General features: G+C 39.6%; 1 long non-coding RNA gene across 1 annotated transcript in view; it reads right to left on the bottom strand.

The window, feature by feature from the left end:
* LOC122551123 overlaps positions 1-25,708 on the bottom strand; it is a 72,991-nt gene that overhangs the window by 23,015 nt on the left and 24,268 nt on the right. The window lies entirely within an intron of this gene.

Raw genomic sequence — 25,708 nt, 5'->3', positions numbered from 1 at the left:
ACATTCCCAAACCTCATTTCCCCTTCCCCCACCTCACCCTTGTTCCAAACTTCCAGCTCAGCACTGTCCCCATGACTTGTCCTACCTGCCTATCTTATTTTCCTCCTATCCACTCCACCGTCCTCCCTGACCTATCACCTTCATCCCCTCTCCCACTCACCTATTGTACTCCATGCTACTTTCTCCCCACCCCCCCCCTCCTCTAGCTTATCTCTCCATGCTTCAGGCTCTCTGCCTTTATTCCTGATGAAGGGCTTTTGCCCGAAACGTTGATTTTGCTACTCCTTGGATGCTGCCTGAACTGTTGTGCTCTTCCAGCACCACTAATCCAAAGTACAGCAGGCTGCCTGGCTTTTTGTCAGTACCAGAGAACTGTCAGGCTGTAAATTTTGAATGATACTGCAAAGTGCAAAAAGGTAAAGCAGAGATACTGTATCTCAGAAGAGGCAAACTGAGAGAGAAAGTTAGTAGCCCTGAGATCTCTCCTGTTTTGAATTTTCTGTCCAGACATGCAAAAGACCCCAGCAGCAGCAATGCAAAGAGGATTTCAGTGGGCTCCAAGGTGCAGTATTTAATTAGTGCATTGTATTCTAAATGAGTCAAGATGTGCCATAATGATATGGTGAGACTGTTGTGTTTCCTTTGGAGCTTTCTCTGAGTTGCTTTTGAATGTGGGTCAAGAAGGATGTCCACAGCAGCAAATGACAAGCTGCAATTGCCAGGTAACCAATCAGACTTTCATGTCAGGGGGATTGTCGCCATCTAGTTTCATGGCAACCTCGCATATAAGTGAGGTGAGCTGAGGTAGTAATGAGATGCTGATGCAAACTAATAGTCCCAAAGCTACTCAATAATAAGATTCTTATTCAGCCATTAGAAGCCTGGGTGGAAAATCAGATTTTGTTTCCTTGACATTGGGAATCCAATTTTCCTGACTTTGGCATATTTTCCCAACTGATTTATGATGATGGACAGGCTTTGGGAAACAATTGGGTGGCATAGTAGCTGAGTTGTTAACACTGCTGCCTCACAGCACCAGGCACCCAAATTCGGTTCCAGCATTGAGAGACTGACTGTGTGGATTTTTCACACTTTTCCTGTGTTTACGTGGGTTTTCTCAAGGTCCTCCAGTTTCCTCCCACAAAGAAAGATGTGCAGATTAGGTGAATTGGCCATGGTAAATTTTAAAGTGTCCAGGGATGAGCAGGCACATTAGCCACAATAAATGTCGGTTAATGGAGATCAGGTGAGGGTCTGGGTCTGTATGACATGCTGTTCAGAAGGTCAGTATCGGCTTGATGGGTCAAATGGCCTCTGTCTGCACTGTAGGGATTCTATGCTTCTAAGATTCCTAGCCAGTGACAAGCTCTTATAGGCATAATATCCAGACAGCTTGACCAGTACAATTCCTCATCAATGATAGCTACAACTTAACCATTGAATTCCTACAGTGTGGAAGAGGCCATTCAGCCCATAGAATCCTCCGAAGAGAAGCCCATCCGGACCCACCCTCCTTACCCTGTTTCTATAGCCCTGCATTTCACATGGTTAATCCACCAAGCCTGTACATCTTTAGTATGTGGTAAGGCACCAGAGCACCAAGAGGAAATCTGCACAGACATGAGGAGAATGTGCAAAAATTTATAAAGTCAGATGCCCAAGGACGCAATTGAACCTATGTCCTTGGTGCTGTGAGGAAGCAGTGCTAACCATTGAGCCATCGTGCTGCCCAGGATGTTGATAGTGGGGAATTATGTGGTAGTGGTAATGCTATTGATTATCCAGGGAAACTGATCAGGTTGTCTCCTGTTGGAACTGGTCATTAGGTGGCATTTGTGTGAATATTGCTTGCCACTTGTTCTTCCAAATCTGGATCTGGTCTCCTTCAGTATCTGAAGAGTTGTCAGTGGTGCTGAACATCGTGCAATCATTGGCAAACATTCTCACTTCTGACCTTATGATGAAGTAGTGAAGATGGTTAGGCCTAAAACACAAACCTAAGGAGCTCCTGCAGAGATATTCTGGAGCTGAGATGACTGAACTCCAACAACCACAACCATCTTCTTTTATATCAGGTAAAACTCCAATCGGCAGAGAGTTTACCACTGATTCCCATTAACTCCAGTTCTGCTTGGGTCCCTTGATGCTACACCTGTTCAAATACAGCTTTGATGTCAAGAGCAGTTGTTCTTACCTCAGCTCTGGAATTCATCCTTTTTGTCCATGCGTGAACTAAGGCTATAATGAAGTCAATAACTGAGTGCTCTGGCAGAACCCAAACTGGGCATAACTGTGCAGGTTAATACTGAGCAGGAGCTGCTTGATAGCATTGCTGATGACACCTTCTGTCACTTTACCGATGATCAAGACTGATTGAGTGCTAATTGGCCAGGTTGTATTTGTCCTGGTTTTATTTTTGCACAGGATATATTTGTGAATTTTTTCAGAACATTGGATAGACGTCAGTGTCTTAGCTGGAACCAGTTAGCAAGGTCTGAAACACAAGTCCTAATAACAGTTGGCAGAGTATTCTCAGGGCTCATAGTCTTTACAGTATCTAGTTACAACTGTTTCTGATCTAGAAACATAGAAATTAAGAACAGGAGTAGACCACTCAATCCTTTGAGCCTTCTAATAATCCAATCCAGTAGAGAGAAAGCAGAGTTAACATTTCAGGTTCAGTGACACTTGTTCTGTTCTGAAGAAGGATCACTGGCCCTGAAATGTTAACTCTGCTTTCGCTCCACAAAGCTGGCAGACTGCTGAGTTTTTCTTGCAATTCTATTTCTACTTCTGATTTCCAACACCTGCAGGTTTTCATGTTTTTTATCCAACTGAGTACCCTGTTCATGCTTTCTCCTTTGATTCCTTTAGATGTAAGGACTATATTTAACTCCTTCTTGAATACATTTAATCTTTGGTCTCAATTGCTTTCTGTTGCAGAGAATTTTACGGGCTGAAGATTTTTTTCCTCATCTCAGTCCGACACGGTCAACCTCATATCCTTAGATTGTGACCCCTAGTTCTAGACTTCCCAGTCACTGGGGATATTTTTGTTGTGTTTACCCTGTCTAGTCCTTTCAGAGTTGCGTAGGTTTCTATGAGATTCTCCCACCACCCTCATTCTTCTAAACAGAGTCCTTAAGGATCCAATCTCTCTTCATATATTTTGACAATCTTGGAGTGTTTTGAATTGGCTGAATACTGGCATTTATTATACTGGCAACATCTGGAGGAGGCCCACATGGCTCACCCACTCAGCACATTGTTAGAAATGCTTTATTGTTCTTTTGAACTGACGTGCCCCATTGTTGAGGAAGTATCACCAGACCTGAAACATTAACTGTGATGTCTCTTCACAGATGCTGCCAGACCTGCTGATCTGTAGTAGGCAGATTGGTGAGGATGAGGTCAAGTATGATTTTCCCTCATGTTGGTTCCCTCACCACCCACAGCACAGCCAGTCTGGCTGTTATGTCCTGTAAGACTTGACCAGCTATTATCAATGGTATTGTGGCAAAACCACTCCATAGTAGGCATTGAAGTAGCCCACCCAGATTAGATCCTGCACCTTTGCCACTCTCAGTATTTCTTCCAAGTATTGTTCAACATGAGGAGAGCCCTGTTTCATCAGCTGAGAGTTGCATGGCAATCAGCCATACTTCAGCTGAGGCTTGAGACTTTATGGGGTCCAGAGTCAATGCTGAAGACTACTTGGGCAGGTGCCTCTTGTCTGTATACTACTCGTCTGTCACCTCTGCTGGGCCTGTCCTGCCAGTGAGACATGACAAACCCAGAGATGGTGATAGTGGTATCTGGGCCCCAAAGTATTATTCTATATAAAGTATGATCAAGTATAATTTTGTTAGGGTGTTGCTTGACTAGTCGGTAAGAGAGCTCTCATATGTGCCAGGTGACTTGCTTTCAAAAAATGCAACAATCCTTCAAAAATGTTCGGCTTTTTAAAAACAGTACTTTTCATATTTCAGTCCACAATTAAAAATACAGAGAAATAAAAAAGATATGTTCTTTACAATATAAACATTAAAGAGTTTCCTAGAATGTCCTTTTGCAAGATAACAATCCCTTTAAAGAAAGGTTCTATATGCAACAGCTTATCCTCATTTAACCTTGTTTTTATACCATACAATAAGTGAAGTTGCTTCCCTTAACCTTTTATTAGCCTTTGGACAGCTGAAGCATTAGAGTTTAGCAAATATCGAATTCAATTTCTAACAAGTATCCAAGCGTAAGTGTTGGAGCTTTGTACTACACGTGGTAGGTTAAAGGTTGTGCATTTCAGCAGTTCTGTTCTGTAGTGGCTTTGTCATATAATCAGTGCCATTAAAGGGAAAACTCCTGCTAAGAATAGTACTTAACTTAGGGAGCAGGTTTCTATTAGAATTACAAATTAGAGAGTTTTTAAAATTGGTGTCTGATCTACAATGCTAGTTTTATGACCAGAAATCAAAACGACCATTTAAATAAGGTTTCTTCATACACCATAAACCAGATTTTTGAGTTGTGGTGTATTGGATGTCAGACAGGCCAGGCAGAATTTCATGTCCTTCTCTCGAATGACTGGCCAATGAAAGATAAAAATCTGCAATGAAGTGTTGAAATATGATAAGGTAGCAGGTCAATGATGTTCAATTTTGCCAGGAGTCTAAAATTTGTGGTAGCAAGTTGACTGCTATTGTACAGGAGAAAGTGAGGTCTACAGATGCTGGAGATCAGAGCTGGAAATGTGTTACTGGAAAAGCGCAGCAGGTCAGGCAGCATCCAGGGAACAGGAGAATCGACGTTTCGGGCATAAGCCCTTCTTCAGGAATGAGGAAAGTTTGTCCAGCAGGCTAAGATAAAAGGTAGGGAGGAGGGACTTGGGGGAGGGGCGTCGGAAATGTGATAGGTGGAAAGAGGTCAAGGTGAGGGTGATAGGGCAGACTGGGGTGGGGGCGGAGAGGTCGGGAAGAAGATTGCAGGTTAGGAAGGCGGTGCTGAGTTCGATGGATTTGACTGAGACAAGGTGGGGGGAGGGGAAATACCTTGTCTCAGTCAAATCCATCGAACTCAGCACCGCCTTCCTAACCTGCAATCTTCTTCACGACCTCTCCGCCCCCACCCCAGTCTGACCTATCACCCTCACCGTGACCTCTTTCCACCTATCACATTTCCAACGCCCCTCCTCCAAGTCCCTCCTCCCTACCTTTTATCTTCTCCTGCTGAACACTCTCTGCCCATTCCTGAAGAAGGGCCTGTGCCCGAAACGTCAAATCTCCTGTTCCCTGGATGCTGCCTGACCTGCTGTGCTGTTCCAGCAATAAAGTTTCAACTTCCCGGGTTCTTTGTCAGCCAAGAGAAAGAATACAGGTTCTTTAATCTGAAGATCTATCTTGTTATCTAGTGTCAGAAAGTATTCTACCCCAGAGCCATGACTTCCTGTCTTGTCTTTCATCTGTGCACAGTCTGTAGAACTGATGAATATTTAATTCATTTTATCTTACAGCCAAAGGCAAGCTGTTTTTAAAACTGTCTTTTCCTTTCTCAAAATTCTACTATAAAATTGTTAGGCATTTACACCTTGGGGAATTACTAATTTTAGTCCTTGAAGAAGGAGGCCATCTGTATTGTACACCCTTGTCAACTTGTCTTCAATTAAATCTATATTTGGAAAGAATTGATGGTGAAATGAGTTCAGGTGCAAAATTGGACATTTTAAATTGACCCATATCCAGAGAAGTCAGACCTGACAGAATATTGTCCAAATGAAATGAGACAACAGCCAAGAGCTACCTGTTTCAGATAGCATTGGAAACTAAGGTCTAAGAACTCAGAAATGTCCAGGGGGATCCACTTTCAAAAAGCACAAAGGGTTGACAAACCTATTGACAAAGTATCAATCAGACATTCTAGCACCTTGACTTCCAGCGATTGTCTGAGGATGTGTGCTTTATACCTCCCTGGCATGGCTATAATGAAGGGTGTTGGTGCCACTCCTTTGGATGCTTTGAACCTAGTTCATGACCCTATTGGCAAATACCACAGAACATTCTAGAAGGTCTGGTGCGAGGGGGGACGAAAATATGCACCTGAAGCCATGCCCTCAGTGAAGGTTCATAGCAAAACTCATGACAAAAGATCATCCAGATCCCCAAAAATACCCAAACAAATGATCAGCCCTGACTTGCAAGACTCACCTAAGTGGAAGAGAGCCAACCCTACATTGGAGATGAAGGCGATTCCAGTGGTCAAGATTAAACCAAATTCTGTGTCTGTTTGTCTGCCTAATCAACAAGAACACCTGGGTAAAGTGTTTTTAATAAATTAACTGGTTGAAGTGTCTAAAGCACAGACAATATTGGCGTACCCAAGTACGCACAATTAGAAGTTTCTGCAAACCTGCCGAAGTCAAACCCTACAAGCGTTGAACTGCCAGATGTCCAGCCTGACTGTGAATAAGAGGGCAGCAGCCCCATGTGATGACCAGGATTCAAGTGAGTGAAAGAGATTTCTAAGCAGTGATTGGGCCATAAAGCAAGCACTTATAACATGAGGCCAAACAACCAACCAGGGTGCAGGTGCAATTGAGCAGAGTTTACTGAGAGCTGAACCCTGTCATAATTTGATACCTGTGTCCATGCTACACATGGTCATGGACCTGGAGAAAACAGAGACAAGGAAACTGATTACAGGGCCAGAGTACCCACAAAGTGACAAGAAGCTAGATATTGGGATTGGAGGTCCATGAGGATACAGAGAAGTAAGAGTAGAGTTGGGTCTCAGGAGGCAGAGATGGTGAAAAGCATCACGGACCCAGAGTTACAGAGAAGCAAAGAAACAGCCTGTAGTGTCAAGGATTTATGTCAGAGAGATAAAGATAGAGCAGTAAATTGAAAGGAAATAATAGAAAAAAATGGCACATTGCTCAGAGTGGGAAAAGATAATCAAAATGTACCTGAATAAGAAATGTGCTAAGTGGATCAACCGTTGCAGTGAGCAGATATTGCGCCCAGGACCAAGGGACAGAACTACTGAGAGGCATTTAGTGATAGATAGACTGGACCTAAAGCCATAAAAATGAGACACTTACCCGAAGCAGACAGAGGAAGAGGTGGCCAAAATTTTTAGCAGATTGTTAAAGCAAGGAGTCCTATGACCTATAGCATCAACCAATAACTTACCAATATGGCCAGTTAAGAAACTTGATGACTCTTTGCGGCTCACCATTGATTACAGAAAACTAAGTAAAACCACCATAAACAGGACACTGCCAGTAGTGACTGACCATAAAACCATAACGAGTGCAAAATATTTCACCGTACTGGACATTAGTAATGAATTTTGGTCCATGCCCCTCCACTGACACTGGCAATGTGAATTCACTCTCACATTTCAGGGCCAGCTATACACATGGACCTGCTTACCCTAGGGTTTTCACAATTCTTCATCAACATTCCTTCAGAGACTGGCTAAAGGGCTTGAGAGGTTTTCCCGACCTGACTGTTTGGTACAATACATTGACAATCTCCTTCTGCAGATAAAGACAAGGACTGAAGCTTTGATTCTGTTAAAGGAATTGTTAACCCTCACCACTAAAGGATGAAAGGTTAATCCCAAGAGGCAAAGATCATGAGGTCCCGGGTCTCACAGTTGGAAACTATGCTAGCTCAAGGGAAGCATGGAATAAAGGGGAAATACAATAAGGCCAGAACATGTTTGCCCCTCCACAGGGATGTGAGCATGTTGTGTTCATTTATGGGCTTAGTTGGATACCTGCCAGTTAAACTCATCCACAGGAAGAAGGAATTCATCCAGAAAATAACTGTGGACTTTATACTCCAACAACAGGAGCCAAGAAATTAATGCATCTCAGCTGCATTGTTTAAGGCCTATGTAAATTGTTGTGTTTCATGAAGTTTACCCTATCAATTGCTGCTAATTGCCAAAGAGGCTTGAGGGCAAGACAGGATATGTCAATAGTGACTAAACCTCAATTTATTTGTATATGGTACTGTTAGGTTTATTGAAATGGGTTAAAAAAACATAGTTGATGCATAAGTTTTGTTGTCCCTGTACAATGGGGATACACAGGGAGTTAGCCTATCCGTCTTGATACGTTCCTGCAGGACAGCTTAGTCTGAGCCTGTGATCCCATGTTTGTTAGAGGAAGAAGTGTGGTCAAGCGACCAGGGGCCTAAAACAGGGCACCAGGACTCCATATACCAGCTTATATTGGTGAAGAGAGCCCCACATGCAGAAAACTATTTTGAAAGATCAGAACTCAGACTTCTTAAATATTGATGGAGTACCCATTTATTCTACAAGATTCCTGCATTGTCTTCAAGAGGAACAATGAAGTAAAGTTGTAGGTATGAAGTTTACACAATGCAAAAACATAACTGTCAAATTCAATATGGTCAACTATCATAGCATTGGGAAAAAATAATGCTTTGTTTGATACTTCTCGCAAAAGTGTAATCATTCAGAATTTTGATCCAGTGACAATGAAGGAACAGTGATATAGTTCCAAGTCAGGATAATGTATAGTTTCATCTGTTCTACTTGTCTTTATAGATGATAGGGATTGTGGGTTTGGAAAGTGCTGTCAAACAGGCTTAGTGAGTTACTGCAGTAAATTTTATTAATGGTGGACACTGCTGTCACTGTGCATCAGTGCTAGAAGGAGAGCATGTTCAAGGTGGTGCAAGCTGCAACATCCTGAATTGTTGTTGGAGTCAAGTAGAGAGTACTGCGTCACACTCTTGGCTTTGTGCATTGTGGACAGAGAGCAGACTGTGGGGACTTGGGAGGTAAATTACATTTCTCAGAATTCTCAGCAATTCACCTGCTCATTGTAACCACATATTGATCTGACTGATATATTTATGAACTGGTCAAATAGATGGATCCATGCCTATCCAATTTGAAAGAAAATTAAATGTGATTGACACTAGAGGATCAGGAGGAAGGTAAGGGAAATATCCTGAGCACAAAGGATTAAAATTAAATTGTGTGAAACGACTGTCTGAATGCTTAACATTCTTCTATAAGACATTTTATTTGAGTTAATGCCACTTTTAAAATAACATTTCATACAAATGAATTTGGCATTCACATATTAATATTGCTTAATACAATTTATAGTATTTGTACTGTAAAAATGCAAAATTCAGCTGACAGCCTTAAGCCATTGTGTTGTTAATCTGTCGCATTTATATTTTGCCATTTGATTTTTATGCTCTACTAACCACAATCAATTTGCTCTTAGAGGAAAATTAGAGGTTTGAGCTGAAGCCGTGCAAATTTACATCAGTGGGATGAAAATCCTGCTGGTCATAAAAATACTTGCACCAGTACATTATTAGAGACTTCCTATTCATAACATTTGGCTAAAATCATTGTTGAGGCAAATCTCAACACAGTGTGATGAAAATATGAGCATAACTCAGAGAAATGAGTGCATGACATGATCAGGAAGTTTCACTGAATATAATCTGATAAGTTACCAGCACTGGCATAGAAATCAAGCAGTGGTTATCGGTTTAGTAGTGCAGCAGGTAAACTTCTGGCTGAGTTTTAGGATTTCCTGAAGGGTGGTGGTCAATAGATGAATAAAATACATTGGTGATTTGGTAATATGATAAAAAATGTTCGGTTGTGTGTAAGAGCACTATAAAACAAAAACAGAAAAACTGCTAAGTATTTTCTTTTAACCTATAATTGTCTGTCAACTGGGGATTTTGGAGATTTTAACTAAATCTTCTCATTTTTGTGATGACTCCAAGTGTAATGGGGCTTTATTCCTTGTATTCTATCTGAGTCAGTCATGACAGCAGGTTGAGAAGGAGAAGACTACTTGCTGGCAAGGCATGGTAAGTACTTAACAATGACATATCTGCTGAAAAATCTGTGGAACTCAGCAATGTTTGCAATACTATATACCCCAATAAGTATAATTATTGGAATAAGATTATTTTCAGTTAGTTATGACATTAACTTTGCTCAATTTCAAGTTGGGGTAGATGTTTTGAACAGAGAGACAAAAACAGATAAAGATGAACATGTAATTTCATAAGATTGGCTGGTGAGTTGACTTGTCAGCATAATCCTACCTCCAATTCACTTTCCTGAAGATTGAACTGGGAAAGGAAAGGCTAGTTTTTTTTTATTTATTCATTTTTGTGGGATGTGGGTGTCACTGCATGGCCAGCATGTATAGCCTGTCCCTCGTTGCCCTTGGGAAGGTGGTGGTGTGCTGCCCTCTTGAACAGTTGCAGTCCACATTCCATTACAGAGAGAATTCCAGGATTTTGACCCAGTGACAGTGAAGGAACAGCAATGTATTTCTAAGTCGGGATGGTGAGTGGCTTGGAGAGGAACTTGGAGATGGTATTCCCATTTGTCTGCTGATCTTATCCTTCTAGATGGGTCATGGGTTTGGAAAGTGCTGTCTGAGGATCATTGGTGAATTTCTGCAGTGCACCTGGTAGTTAGTACACATTGCTACTACTGAGCATTGGTGGTGGAGAGAGTGGATGCTTGTGGATGCAGTACTAATCGAGCAAGCTGCTTTACCTTAGATGTTGTCAAGCTTCTTGAGTGTTGTTCAGGCTGTACTCATTAGGTAAATAATGAGTATTCCATGACACTTGTGCCTTGTAGATGATGGACAGGCTTTCGGGAGTCAGGAGGTGAGTTACTCTCTGTAGTATTCCAAACTTCTGACCTGCTCTTGTAGTCACTGTGTTTATGTGGTGAGTCCAGTTAAGTTTCTGATTGATGATAACTTCCAGGACATTGATAACAGGGGATTCAGTGATGGTAACACCATTGAAGGTCAAGGAGTGGTGGTGGTGATCGTCATAGTCTGGCATTTGGGTGGCATGAATGTTTCTTGCCACTTGTCAGCCCAAGTCTGGATATTGTCCAGATCTTGTTGTATTTAAACATAGACTGCTTCAGTATCTGGGAGTCGCAAACAGTGCTGAACATTGTGCAATCATCGACAAACATCTCCACTTCTGACCTTATGATGGAGAGAAGATCTTTAATGAAGCAACTGAAGATGGTTGGGCCTAGGACACTACCTGGAAGAACTCCTGTAGAGAATATCCTGGAGCTGTGATGAATGATCTCTAACAAACACACCCATCTTCCTATGTGTCATGTATGACTCTAACCACTAGAGAGTTTACCCCTTGATATCTATTTTTTTCTAGTTTTGCTAGGGCTCCTTGATGCCATACTCAGTTGAATGTAATCTTGATGTCAAGACCTGTCACTCACACCTCACCTCTGGAATTCAGCTCTTTTGTCCATGTTTGAACCAAAGCTGTAATGAGGTCAGGAGCTGAGTAGGCCTGGTGGAACCCAAACTGGACCTCACTGGGCAGCTTAGTTACGATATGAATAGCTGGTAGCCAGTTGAGGTGAGTTAAAAACTAGTTAAGGCCAATTATGAAGCCTATTGTAAAGCTCACTTTGGGACCAGTACCACTGCCAAGATTTGGAGATAAACCTGTTGTGGATTGTTGGGGGAGAGGGGTTACGCGGTGGGGGGAGCAAAACTCTGGGATGCCTTTGAGATTTTCCGTGTCTACCTCACCTCTTTTATTTAAAATGTGTTGAAGTTGATCCACGTCAGAGGGTGTCATCTATCTCCTTTATCCACAAAAGCAGACCACAGTTCCTTCTGTGCTGGAGGACCTCCGATTAACCTTCGAGCTTTGAAAGCACACTTGCCATCCTTAACTGTATGGTGGCCATACAGTTTGACCTCTAGTCATTAATGGGTCAATCAAGGGAAATACATTGCCAAGTGACTGCTCCCAGCATGATATGGGCTCACAACCGACATGTGACTCCCTCTTCAGCATTCTGCTCAGAATGAAAAGTCCTGCCCTTAGTCTGTATTGTAACCAGTCCTTCCCTTTATACAAGTTACCAGTGTTTTGTGCTACACTTATATAGCATTGGGAATGTGGGTAATGTTAACAATATTTTCCAGTGAATTTCTGCATTAACCTCTGGTAGATTCCATCTTAAATTGTTATTGATATCAGGGTAATGTGTAAATGCCTATGAAACTTTATAAGATCCATTTATAGTGAGGTAATGTAACCAAGAGATAACCTAAAGTTTAAATTTACCCCTATAGCATTCAACAATTGATGACAACCATTCTTCTTAACCCCATTGACATTTTACTATAAATGGGACATCATCCCAGTACAATGGGTGCAAGATATGTCAAAGACATTCCTGGTGATTGACTCACATGCCATCTGGATCCATTATTTATTTGTTGGAACCCTTCACTTGTTTTCTCCCTTCGCCAGCATTTATAATCCATTTCTGTAATTTTATCAAAAACAGGAAATAATTGACACAGTCAATAGGTCAGGAATCATATGTGGAGAGATGTAGCTCATTTGAGACATCATTCTATTTGCTTGCTTATCTTCCAATACTTTGTCTGTGCCTGGAGGAATAGCGTACAATACTCCCAATGTGCTTGAGGCCTTCCAAAACTGCGGCACCAAAGGGGCTAGAGTGAGTGTATTGATGAAAAGAAAAGTAATTTTATCCTTAATCAGTTTCCTTTGTGCTTTTTTCAGTTTTTTAAAAAAACTTTTTACATTTAATGTTAACATTTTTAAATGATACTTTATTGTAACACAATCACAGAACCACAGAATTATTATGATGCAGGAGTCAGCTAATTGGACCAGCATGTCTGTGCTGGTTCTCTCTGCACATTTTAATTTAATGCCAATCTCCTTTACTCTGTATTGTGCATATTGTTTGTATTTAAATAATCATCTAATGTCCTCTTGGATCCCTCAATTGAACCTCTCTCCACCACTCTTCCAGGTATTGCATTCCATATCCCAAGTATTCATTGTATGAAATGGCTTTTTCTTCACCCCTGCATTTGACATTATGCAGAATGCTTTAAAACTGTGTCCTCTGGTTCTTGATCTGTTCATAAGTTAGTTTCTCCACAAATGCTCTGTCCAGATTCCTTATGACTTTGAAAACTTGTTACAAATCTCCTCTTAGCCTTCTCCTCTCCAAAGGAAACAGCTTGAAATTCTCCATTTCCTTATAGCTCATGTATCTGAAATCATTCTCATAATTCACTTCCATACTGTCTCTAGTTTATGACCTTCCTTTATTGTGTCACTCAGATATCTATACACCATAGACCAACTGAGGTCTAACCAGTGTCTAACTATAATTTCTCTGCAGTTGTACTCCATACCTCAATTTGTCAAGCCTACAATACTGTAGCTTCATTAACATCTCTCTTTACCTCTCTTGCCACCATTAATAACTTAATTGCATATATATTTCTTTCCCTCTGCTATTCCATATCATTTAGAATAGTACCCTTTATTATTTATTGTATCTTCATGATCTTTGTACCAAAGTATATCATCGCACACTTCTTTGTACTAAATTTAATTTACCATATATTTTCCCTCTTTCCCAACAAGACGATACTGTTCTCCTCATTGTTTAAAATTATCCTAAATATTGTATCTTCCACACACTTTGGAATTATCCCCTGCACAACAACATTGTGATCGTTTATATACCAAGGGGTCCAACATCCCTGGGTAACTCCACTCCAAACCTTTTTCCCAGTCTTAAAAATACACATTAACCATTACTCTGTGTTTCCTATCATAGATCATAGAATATAGAACAGTACAGCACAACACAGCACAGGCCTTTCGGCCCTTGATATTGTGCTGGTCTTTTATTCTATTCTAAGATCAAACTAACCTACATACCCTTCATTGTACTATCTTCCATTTGCCTATCCAAGAGTCGCTTCAATGTCCCTAATATACTTAAGTCTATACCACTGCTGGCAGTGGATTCCGCTCACCCACCATTCTCTGTGTAAAGAATCTACTTCTGATATCTCCCCCAAACCTTCCACAAATTACCTTAAAATGATGCCCCTCATGATAGACATTTCCACCATGGCAAAAAGTCTGTGGCTATCCACTCTATCTATGCCTCTCGTCATCTTGTACATCTCTACTAAATCACCACTCATCCTTCTTCGCTCCAGTGAGAAAGGCCCTAGCTCCGTTACCCTTTCTTCGTAAGACATGCTCTCCAGTCCAAGCAGCATCCTAGTAAATCTCCTCTCAACCCTCCCTAAAGCTTCCACATCCTTCCTGAAATGAGACAACCAGAAGTGAACACAATATTCTAAGTGCGGTCTAATCAGGGCTCTATAGAGCAGCAGCATAACCTCACAGCCCTTTAACTCAATCTCTTGGCTAAAGAAGGCCAACTCACCATATAGCTTCTTAACAACCCTATCAACTTGGGTAACAACTTTGAGGGATCTATGGACATGGACCCCAAGTCCCTCTGTTCCTCCACACTGCCAAGAATCATGCCTATAACCCTGTATTCTGCATTCAAATTCGACCTTACAAAACGAATCACTTCACACTTTTCCAGGCTGAACTCGATCTGCCAATTATCAGCCCAGTTCTGCAGCCTGTCAATGTCCCATTCCAACCAACAACAGCCCTCCATAGTATTCACAACTCCACCAACCTTCGTGTCATCGGCAAATTTACTAACCCACCCTTCGACTTCCTTATCCAAGTCATTTATAAAACTGACTCAACTAGTTTTCTATCCATATTTCTTCTGTTTGGTTTTCTTTATCAATGTGACTTCTTCATAGAGATGAATGGAGATATTCCTTTTTCAAGGTGAATGAAGTATTTACTAAATATTTGCAGTTATAAAACATCACAAAATGATCCTAATTAGTAAGTTCATTGATTAGTTTTGATGATATTAAGATGGCTCCATCTGAAATATTTTTGTGCCAAGTTCAAAAATATCTGATCAGCTTCATTGTTTTCTCTGTCTGAAGTGCCATTTTAAGCAATTAAACTTGATAAAACATCATAGATACTGAATAAAACTTTATTTTGTCACCACTAAATAATTAAAATAATGAATATTTAGCTAACGTCACTGATAGGAGTCTAAGGCTTCAAATTCCAAAAATAATTCTTCCTTCTGATTCTTTCAATCGATTGATATATCTTAAACCTGTCACTGAAGAATTTTCTCAATTTGTCAATCAATACATTTTCCCATTGAATACATGTCTAAATTTTCTACACAAATAGCAGAATTCCAAGCCATGCTTCCCAGTCTAGTTTTCTGAATTTTGCCAAGTAATTGAAATTTCTCTGGGTGTTTTCAAAATAGTTTCTTTTCATAGTTGTTTAATTTGGCTGTTTAATGTTCCCATTGATTTTTCTTTCCTTAAAATAGTTGATTATCACTGTCTGTCATTTTTAAAAATACATTTACAGCTACCTTGGTGATTTCTGTGCAGGAGCTTTCTGTTTAAAGATTTTTCTTTCAAGCCAATTGTTTGGTTAGCTTGGTTCACTGGTTGGCTGCCTTGAAATGCATTGGAACACCAAAAATGTGGATTCTATTTCTCTACCAGCTAAAGCCCCCATGAGAATCTTGCCACTTGTCTGAGAGGTGATGTCCCTTAAGTTCAACTCACACCTTCTCTTTTCTTTTAAATGAAAAAGTGAATTATGGTGATATTCAATTTTAGTTTTTTGGCATTTCTGGCTGATAAATGTTCTTAAAGTTGTACTGATGGTTGTTTGAATTCTCCTCTCCTCCAGATGATTTCAAGTTGTTTCTTAATCTTCAATACTGCCATGATTTACCAGTTAGTGGATCCCATCCCTACCATAGCTTTTTTGCCTTGGAGTTTTAAGGTGACTCTAGAAAGTATTGTTTTAAAACAGGCTGGGCAAGGAGAAGGCAAAGTCAAGAACCTTCTAAGTGCGAGAGGTCATACATTTCAATATACTTTTCAAACTTTATAAGTTGTTGCAGTGCATCTTCTAGATTGTAAACACAGTTGTTTATCTGTGGTGATGGGATGAATATTGAAGGTGGTAGATGGTACACCAATTAAGTGTTTGCTTTGCTCTGGACACATAGCTTGTGTGTTGTTAGAGCTGCACCTATCCAGAAAATTTGAGTGCACTCTATCACATTCCTGATTTGTGCCTTGTGGATAGTTGGCAGGATCTGAGGAGAAAAGAAATGAATTGTCTGTCACAATTTCTGACTTGCTTTTGAGGACACTGCTTAAATGATTAGTCCAGTTTAGTTTCTGGTCGACAATATTCTCAGAATGTTGATCATGAGGAATTTAGCAAAGGTAATGCCATTGAATATCAAGGGTTAGGGTTACATTCTGTCTTATTGTGATGGTCATTTGTGTTGTGTAGAAATTACTTGCCACATACCAGTCCAATCCAGGTCTTGCCGCTTATGGACGCAGACTGCTTCAATATATGAAGATTTATATATGATTCTGAACAATGTGCAACCATTAGTGAACATCCACGCTTCCAACCTTATGATGGAAGGAATGTCATTAAGTGAAGCAGGTGAAAATGTTTGATCCTAGGGTACTACCTTGATAAACTCCTGCAGAGATGCCCTAGATTTGAAATATTTGACCTCCAACAACCTCAATTATCTTTCTTTGTGCCAGCTTAGATTCCAACTGTGTGTGCGTGTGTGTGTGTGTGTGTATGTGTGTTACCCTCAATCGCATTGACTCCGCCTTTGCGAGGACTTTATTCCACATTTGATCAAATGGTGCTTCGATGTCAAGGGTAACCACTCTCACTCCACCTGAGAAATTCAATTCTTTTGTCAGTGTTTGAACCTAGGCTGTAATGAGGTGAGTATTAGTGAATAATTGTGGGTTGGCTTCTCTTGAAATGAAAGAAAGAAACAGATTAAACAATATAAATATGGTGGAGCTGAGTCACCCTGAATGAACACAAACTAAAGTTGCTGATCAGGTTATTACATAACAACTGCTTCCATCACTTTTCTAGTGATCTTGTAGACTGGCATGGCTTCAAACCACAAACTATTTTGCATATTTTTTTCTAAGCAGTAGCACAGTATTCAAGAGTAAGTAATGTACTCCATTACATTCCTGACTTATACCTGTCAGATGGCATTTAAGCTTTGGACAGTCAGAAGGTGAGTTGCTCACTGCAGCCTAACCTTTGATCTGCTTTTGTAGCCACTGTATTTGCACAGCTAGTCCAGTTCAGTTTCTGGTCAATTATGTTATCAATGATTATTGTTGTGTTTGTTTCTATAATTCAAATGTACCACACCAATTACTCAAGTAGGACTGGTAACTAATATTGTGAGTTCTTTATTTGAGGTTACAGTCATGGATACATGTTGCTGAAGACCTGTTAGTAGCATTTCTTGCTTAGTCAATTCCTGTGTCACAAGATACATGGCAGCATTTCCTATGTGATGTGTACTGTCTTTGGGCATGATTTGGAGGTCCCGGTGTTGGGCTGGGGTTTATAAAGTTAAAATGTAGTGGCACTTGTGTGTAATGAATTTTACTTGCCACTTGTCAGCACAAACCTGGCGATTATCCAAATCTTACCGCATTTGGTCATGGCCTGCTTCAGAGTCGAAGGAGTCATGAATGCTGAACATTATGTAATCATTGGTGAACACTCTCATTTATGACCACGAGCTAGAGGGAAAGTCATTGATGAAATGGCTGAAGATGGTTGGATCTTGGACAATATCCTGAGAACCTACTGCAGAGATTCCACCCATTGAAATTCTATCCCGAATTGTGAATCGATCTCAGCATGCATCTTCCCTTAATGTATAAGAAGATTAAATATTCAATATTTGTTTGTTAGTGTCTGCAAGTTTAATCATTCAACAATTTTTATAGCCATAGCCATATTTAGTCAAAGTTTTATCAAAGGTGATTTGAATTGAAATTGCTGCATTGGAAAATTAACTGTTAATTGCTAAGCATAAAAGGTTTGGATTGAGAACATTTAAAATGCATGTTTTTTAATGTTCAATATTAAAAAAAACAATTCCAACATAATTTTCTCATCAATAAAAACAATTTCTATTTAATATTCACTAATTTTAAACTCAGAGGGGTTTTTCACATTAATGAATGTTCATTCTCGCCTTCCTGTAGTCACACATTGTTCAGAAGAACTCAAATTGACTAAAAACTGCTTCATCCGTGCAAAAGCAGCATTTTTCATGCGTGCAGCTCTTCTCTCCTGAAGATGCTACCTTTGACCTGGGTATGTATAAGGAGATGCCAAAAGTTCACCAGTTGTTCATAAAATGCTCATTCTTCCATTCAAGCCTAAAGTATACTGATTGGGAAAGTGATCCACGACTGGCATTTTCCTCCCTAACTCAGCATTTTCACAAGGAAATAAACATGCAAGTTTCTGCTTTGTGTGGTGCAGAAAATTGTAAAGAAATAGAAACACACAGTGGCCATTTTTCCCCTACAGCCTGTCCCACTTTTCAATATGATTGGGACCTCAAGTGCACATTCCTGCCCCGATTGATCTGCAAGAAAGTCAAGTATAAAAATCTATCTCAGGTATATTCAATCGCACAGCTTCCACTGTTCCCAGTTGTAGACAATTCCACAGAATAATAATCCACTGAGAGAAGAAATTCTACCACACCTCCCCGCAAGTAGAAAACCCTTTATTTCTAAACTGTGATCTTCAGCATCTACCAACTCAGAATCTTATATATTTCAATAAGATCAGTTCTAATTCCTCAAAACCACAAGGAGTGCAGGTCCAACCTGCTCAACTGCTCTACATAAGAAAGCATTTCATTCTCATCTCAAGTCTCTTTGTGGAATATGTCCTGAATCATTGTTATGAGTCCTTTCTGACCCCTTTCATGTATTTATCTTTGAGGACTGTGTGTCGTGAGTGCCACTTTATGAAGTAAATTTTCAATTGCAGAGTCTGGTTTGAAAATAGATGCAAGCAGAAGCGATGTTCTTCACTTTATACTCAAAATTATCAAGGACTAACATTTCCAGTGGGAAATTGTTCAAAATGTTCAATAGCTTTCTTCTCCCTATTTAATTACAGTATGCACAGCATATTCACCACAAAATTAAATAGCATATTGAAACGATTCATTTTTGATAGATACTGATGACATGGTGCAAGTTTCAGTATTGAACTTGTGCTGTGTCGTTGCCTCAATTGAATAAGTCTTTGTTGCAGTTGGACTTCCAATTATGTGGGTGTGTGTGTGTATATAAAGCAATTGAATAATTCAAACTAGTCCAATAAAACTTTATAAGGCATTGAACTTCAGTGCACTCCATGCCATTATTTTTCTATTAAAATGTTAACTATCTGTCATGAAAATGTGACTATTTGTATTTCTGCTGCACTGAGAATTGACTAGTGATCCATTTCCTCTTTATGATTGTTCTCTTCACGTTTTAAAAAAGTCGATTGCTATTTTTCCTGGTCAGTAGCATTCATTCAGGAGCTGTCATATTAAATTCATGCAATGTAAGAACTTCACATGCCTTTATTTTAATTCTGTTTCTTGCCATGTTATTTTCTTGCTGTTTTATGCAGCCATTAGAAGACAGATCTATCCAGCTATTTATAGCATGGTAAACCATTAGGATAGCTATGGTTTAAGTATCATGCCTTCTAGATTAGCTGAACTTAAAGAAAAACAACAAAGTGTCATAAGTCTTTTACTAGCTGAATCGTATATAGTTGCAAAAATCTAACACAACAAACGCAATCCATTAACGTTAGGGAGAATATATGCAGATTTTCCTAATTCGCATTATAAGTTTCAGTCAAAGCAAGTAACAAGTTACCTTATCAGTTCAAGAAAAAAGATAAGTTCTCTCAAAGCAAACGTATTTTGAACAAATCTTTTGGAGTTTTGTCAAATCATTTATGAATGCAATTACTGTTTTCTGGAGGGGAGGGAGGGGGAGGGGGTTCTTTCCATGCACAGGATCATTGATCTTATACCTCAGTTTCGAGCACAAACAATTCCACCTATACTTTTCGCAAATCAACCAGCCCATCTTTCTCACCCTTATCCAAAGGATTCCACCCTTGGAATCTTTTGCCACTCACCAGGAAGACAAGCCTTTTAACCAGGCTGAATTCAAAATTTAGAATGTGCCTTAACTTAGCTTTATGGTTTTCCAGGAGAAAGTTCCTATCTGCCAATCTCATCTTTCTTTCTCCAATCAGAAGTCTCATTCATTCAAGGACTGATACTTCATAATTTTAGTCCTTATGTCCACAAAAGAATGGAGCTTCTTTACTTTCTCACTGTTTGTTCCCTCAGAGCCTTGGATGTCCAAGCTGGCGAGGTGTAAATAATATCACACAATGAAATATCATGGGGGAAGATATTGGATAAGGAGATGTAAGTAATAAAATGAAATAAAATATGTAGAGTCAGAGCCTTGAGTGGGGTGATGGCAGGGGATATGTGGTGTAAAACATAAATGGAATATATAAATAAAATAAGTTGGAACCACAAGGAACGAAATGCAAGATCACATGACCACAAAGTGGTGGTTCTCCGCAGCAGTCTACAGCAAAGATGAAGTCTTGAACCTGTATATAGCTGAGGTTTACATGTTTCAAAGAAAAGGTAATATCTAATCACACATTAAAAGACTCCAGCAATATAAACCAACATTTCTTCTTGACTAAGCCACAGTATGTGACAAGCAGCAGGTGAACAGGAAAAAAGTACAGCCAACAAATGAACAGTATGTGGAGTGCAACAACACAACAAGGAATGGAGAGGTCATTACTATCACCAGAACATTGGAGCAAGATGTAGGTCAAAACCAGTCTGAACAGTGCCTGAATGGACATTGCAGATTTACAAGTTATCAGAATGTGTGATAACGAGCAGGTTAGTACATTCTGAGTGTGCAGGGGACATTGTACAGATGACATTAAAGTCTGGCAGGGGATAAATGAGGAAATACCCAGATCAGCAAAATAATTAAAACATTCACTCCCTGCTTTAGCTTTAGAAAAAAAAATGCAATTCTGGCACATTTTAAGAAGTGTGTCCAGAGATTGGGAGAGGGTGTTCTTTGTTCATTAATGATTCATACTGTTTCACATAAAATTGTGGAAATGTGGATTTAAGAAATGAATTAATCTAAGACTGAATAATTGTGGGCATCTTAAATTAAACATTGGCACATATTTATGATGTTGCAGTTTAGAGACGACTTAGAGTCACAGAGTCATAGGGCTGTTGAGCTCAGAACTCATTCATGTCCAACTCGTCCATGCTGACCAGATATCTTAAATTAATCTAGTCCCATTTGCTAACATTTGGCCCATACCGCTCAAACACCTTCCTATTCATATACCCATCCACATACCTTTTAAATATTGTAATTTTACCAGCCTCCACCACTTCATCTGGCAGTTCATTTCATACACACACCACCTTCTGCATGAAAAAGTTCCCCTTAGGTCTTTCCCCTCACATCTTGAACCTATGCCCTCTCGTTTTGGGCTCCTCTGGGGAAAAGACCTTGGCTATGCACCCTCTGCATGCTACTCATGATTGTTTTAACCTCTATACCATCACCCCTCAACCTCTAACCTTCAAGGGAAAATAGCCCCAGCCTAATCAGTCTCTCCCTTGCTTAAACCCCCCAACCCTGTCAATATCCATGTAAATCTTTTCTGAAACCTTTCAAGTTTTGCAAAGTCATTCCTATAGCTGGGACAACAGAATTGAACACAGTATTCCAAAAGTTGTCTAACCATGTCCTGTACAACCACAACATGGCTTCTGAACTCCTATACTCAATGCACTGACCAATAAAGGCAAGCATACCAAACAACTTCTTCACTATTCTATCTACTTGTGACATTACTTTTAATAAACTATGAATCTGTACTCAACTCCCCAGGGCCTTACTGTTAAGTGTATACGTCCAACCTTGATTTGCCTTTCCAAAATACAGCACACCATATTTATCTAAATTAAACTCTAAATGCCACTCCTTGGTTCATTGGCCCATCTGATCAAGGACCCATTGTACTCTGACGTAACCTTCTTCACTCAAGATTAGAGTGGTGCTGGAAAAGCACAGCAGGTCAGGCAGCATCCGAGGAGAAGGAAAATTGACATTTCGGACAAAAGCCCTTCATCAGGAAAACATCAATTTTCCTGCTCTTCGGATGCTGCCCCGACCTGCTGTGCTTTTCCAGCACCACTCTCATCTTGACTCTGGTCTCCAGCATCTGCAGTACTCACTTTCGCCTAGTAACCTTCTTCACTATCCACTATACTGGCAATTTTGGTGTCATTTGCAAAATTACTAATCATATGTTCACATCCAAATCATTTATATAAAATGGCAAAAGGTAGTGGACCTAACACCGATTCTTGTGGCACACTGCTGGTAATGGCCTGCTGTCCAAAAAGCAACCCTCTACCATCACCTCCTGTCTCCTACCTTCGACCCAGTTCTGTACCACATTATTAGTTCTCCCTTTATTTCATGTGATATAATCTTGCTTACCAGTCTACCATGCGGGACCTTGTCAAAGGCCTGACTGAAGTCCATCCACATAATGTTCATCGCTCTGCCTTCATCAATACTCTTTGCTACTTCTTCAGAAAACTCAATCAGGTTAGTAAGACACAATTTTCCACACACACAAAGCCATGTTGACTATCCCTAATCAGTCCTTGCTTTTCCAAACACATGTAAATCCTGCCCCTCAGAACTCCCTCCAACAACTTGTTCACCACTGATGTCAAGCTTAATGGTCTGTAGTTCCCTGGCTTTTCCTAACCACCTTTCTTAAATATTGCAACCACATTTGCCAACCTCCAATCTTGATATTGTGACAGTACTTTCATATTTCATCATTATAATATAATTTTAATTCATTATGTGATCCATATAGAGGATATTCCTGGGAAATAGACTGAATTTTTGTATTGTTGTATATGTTAAAAGCTTTCTAAACTGTTATGTATGATTAAGGCCATATCTCTAGGATTGCCTTCTAATTAGGAATGCCCAGTGGCCCAATTTTGGAAGCTTAATTTAGTGAGGTGGATTTCAATGATGACCAGCATGCTCTCTGCAGAACGGAGGGATATGCAGTGCTAATGTTAAAGTGTTCATTTGAAGAATAATGGAAAGAAGATGGGTAAGGGCTGTTTCCCACTTTAAGGACACCTTAGTGGAAGTGGATATGAATTAGAGGTAGGTATATCACTATAATGATAGCTGGAGGAGATCAGGCATGGCTAAAGATAACAAAAAGGGTCAGCCCCTATCGTATAGTACAGAGTTCTTTGGATTCAGTGGCTCAGTGTCAAAGACATGGTACACATTTGTGCTGTAAGCTGGCAAGTTTCAGACACAGTGTGTGATCCATGCTACAGGCACAAAATTGTTCAGAAGTGCCTGCTTGGCTTCTTTAATTGTCTTTCGCCCTCAGGGGTGTTGGGCCAGGGCTTCATTTGCAAACTTCCCCTGGCAAAGTTTTGTCAAGGCACCATTCCAATTATATATTTTTCACTTTCCTCATCCTCAACCTTACCTCCAAGTCTGCCTCTCTCAACCTTGGAAAATTTCTCTTCGTCATCTCAGATTTCTGCTGGAAATTAATGGCAATGGAATATTTGAAGATGAATGATTGATACTTCCTATCAATGGCTGCACTGTAATGTTGGTAATTTAATTGAGAGATTCCAAATAAAGAATAATGAACTTGAAGAAAAATATTATTTGAAAAATTGAAAATGTGAGGAATAAATGTATTTCTATCATAAATTAGAAGTAACTTGTTAATAATAAAAGATGATAGTTTAGCAGAGCCATGTGACATGATGACATACAGCTGTTTTATTGCAGGCATTGACCCACATGAGTTAAAAGAGAACATAGAAAAAAATATATTTAGTATTGTCTCTTATCAACAACAACGTGACTTCCAGGCTGATGTATAACCCAACATAGTACATACTGATATGTTATTTGATCACAGGGTGCATCACAAATGGTCATTGGAATCAATGGGAAAAAGTTAGAGACAAATACAATATCAATTACGAAGAGGACCCCTAATTGTTTTGTTGATATGTTATGTTTCATAACCCTGGGTCACAAGGCTAATGACCGTACATCAATTCCCACACCAGATGAAATTAACTAACTCAGCACAGCTCAAAGCTGGGACATTAAAAACTTGGCCATACTGAGCCATCGATTGAACTCCACGTGGACTTGCTATATTTCAAAATCTCTGGCCACTTCTTTTCATGAGAAAGCAACATGAAAGGAAAATTTCAGAAAAACGGATAGAGGATCTAAAATTATTATTGACCCTTGTTCAAACAAAGCCCAATATTAACACAGCCACATCAACCTGATCAAGCTGGGATTACCTTGGATTTCTGCTTATCCCTGCTCTTAGACTAAATTGTCAATACAATTTAAATAGGTTTTGCAGCATCATAACAATATATTACAACCACATGCCCAGCACTGACTTATTGACATTGGCAATGAATGTTTTCAACATTATTCAATAAATGAGAGTTACGTTACTGTGCTGAACCAATTAGATCAATGAGTTAACTCCTATATACATTACAATATTACATCATTTAATGAACAAGTGTCTGCTGAACAGCATTTTTAATCAAATATACTGTCTTTGTGATATCTTTAGGACCTCTGTTTGAGCAACATTCTGACAGAGTAAGTGGAATCTGTAAATAATTTTGAGGATTTGAGCGCGTCCAGCAACTTAAGCAAGATTAGATTTTGCAGTTAACACAAAATTATAATATTCACAAATTTAAACTGATGGAACAATACTCTCCATTCTTAAGGACTTTTTTTGTAAGCTTTCCAATATGTAAATTGTAACACTCTGAAAGCATACTGAGGGACATTTGAAAGCAAATGTTGCTAGATAATTAACAAAACTAAAAACCTAGTGTGATTTCAGATGAAGTAATTATAAAAAGTGCAAAGAATTGTCATAGCATCATACAGTACAGAAGAGGTAATTTGGACTGTGAGTGTGTGTTACAGAAGATGAAGTACTAAAGATGAGAGGTGAATGATACTTTCAGGTAAATTCTGAATTAAATGGGAGCTACCACTCAGTCTTGTTTGACAGGGATTTGAACTTTGAGCATTTATTGAGCATTTGAACATGTATGTTTTAGACCTCCCACCAAGACCTATACCGTCATGAAACAGTTGGAGGAATATGGCGAGGTTTCTGGAACACCTAAATCACTGGGAAGAGTCCACAGAGGCTCTAAGGGTAATATGATACAACACAGACGTAATTAAATCCTTTCTGTCAATTCTTCTCTCATTTTCAATAAAATCTATTGGACATCAATTCAATCCATGTTTCATTACAGTTTGCTTGCCCATGCATGCCTTTCCAAAGGCATCCGTAGCTTCCAACCATGACCACTGCCATCTAGAAAGACGAGCAATAGAACTACCTGGAAGATCGCCACCAAGCTGCTCATCACACTGACCCTGGAAATATGTTACTATTTCTTCACTATTGGCAGGAAATGTAGTCCTTCACAGCATTGTGGAAGTTTACCAAGTGAACTGCAGCAGTTCAAGTTGGCAGCTGACCATTACGTTTTCAAGAATAATCAGAGATAAGTAATAAATGCTGGCCCAGGCAGCAATGACAAATCTCCTGAATGAATTTTTAAAAAGCCTCCAATTCTTTATTTTGATAACAGCTAATTCAAAGAG

The sequence above is a fragment of the Chiloscyllium plagiosum genome, chromosome 6 (genome assembly GCF_004010195.1).
Source record: "Chiloscyllium plagiosum isolate BGI_BamShark_2017 chromosome 6, ASM401019v2, whole genome shotgun sequence".
NCBI classification, from domain to species: domain Eukaryota; kingdom Metazoa; phylum Chordata; class Chondrichthyes; order Orectolobiformes; family Hemiscylliidae; genus Chiloscyllium; species Chiloscyllium plagiosum.
This window is presented reverse-complemented; position numbering and strand designations above follow the sequence as displayed.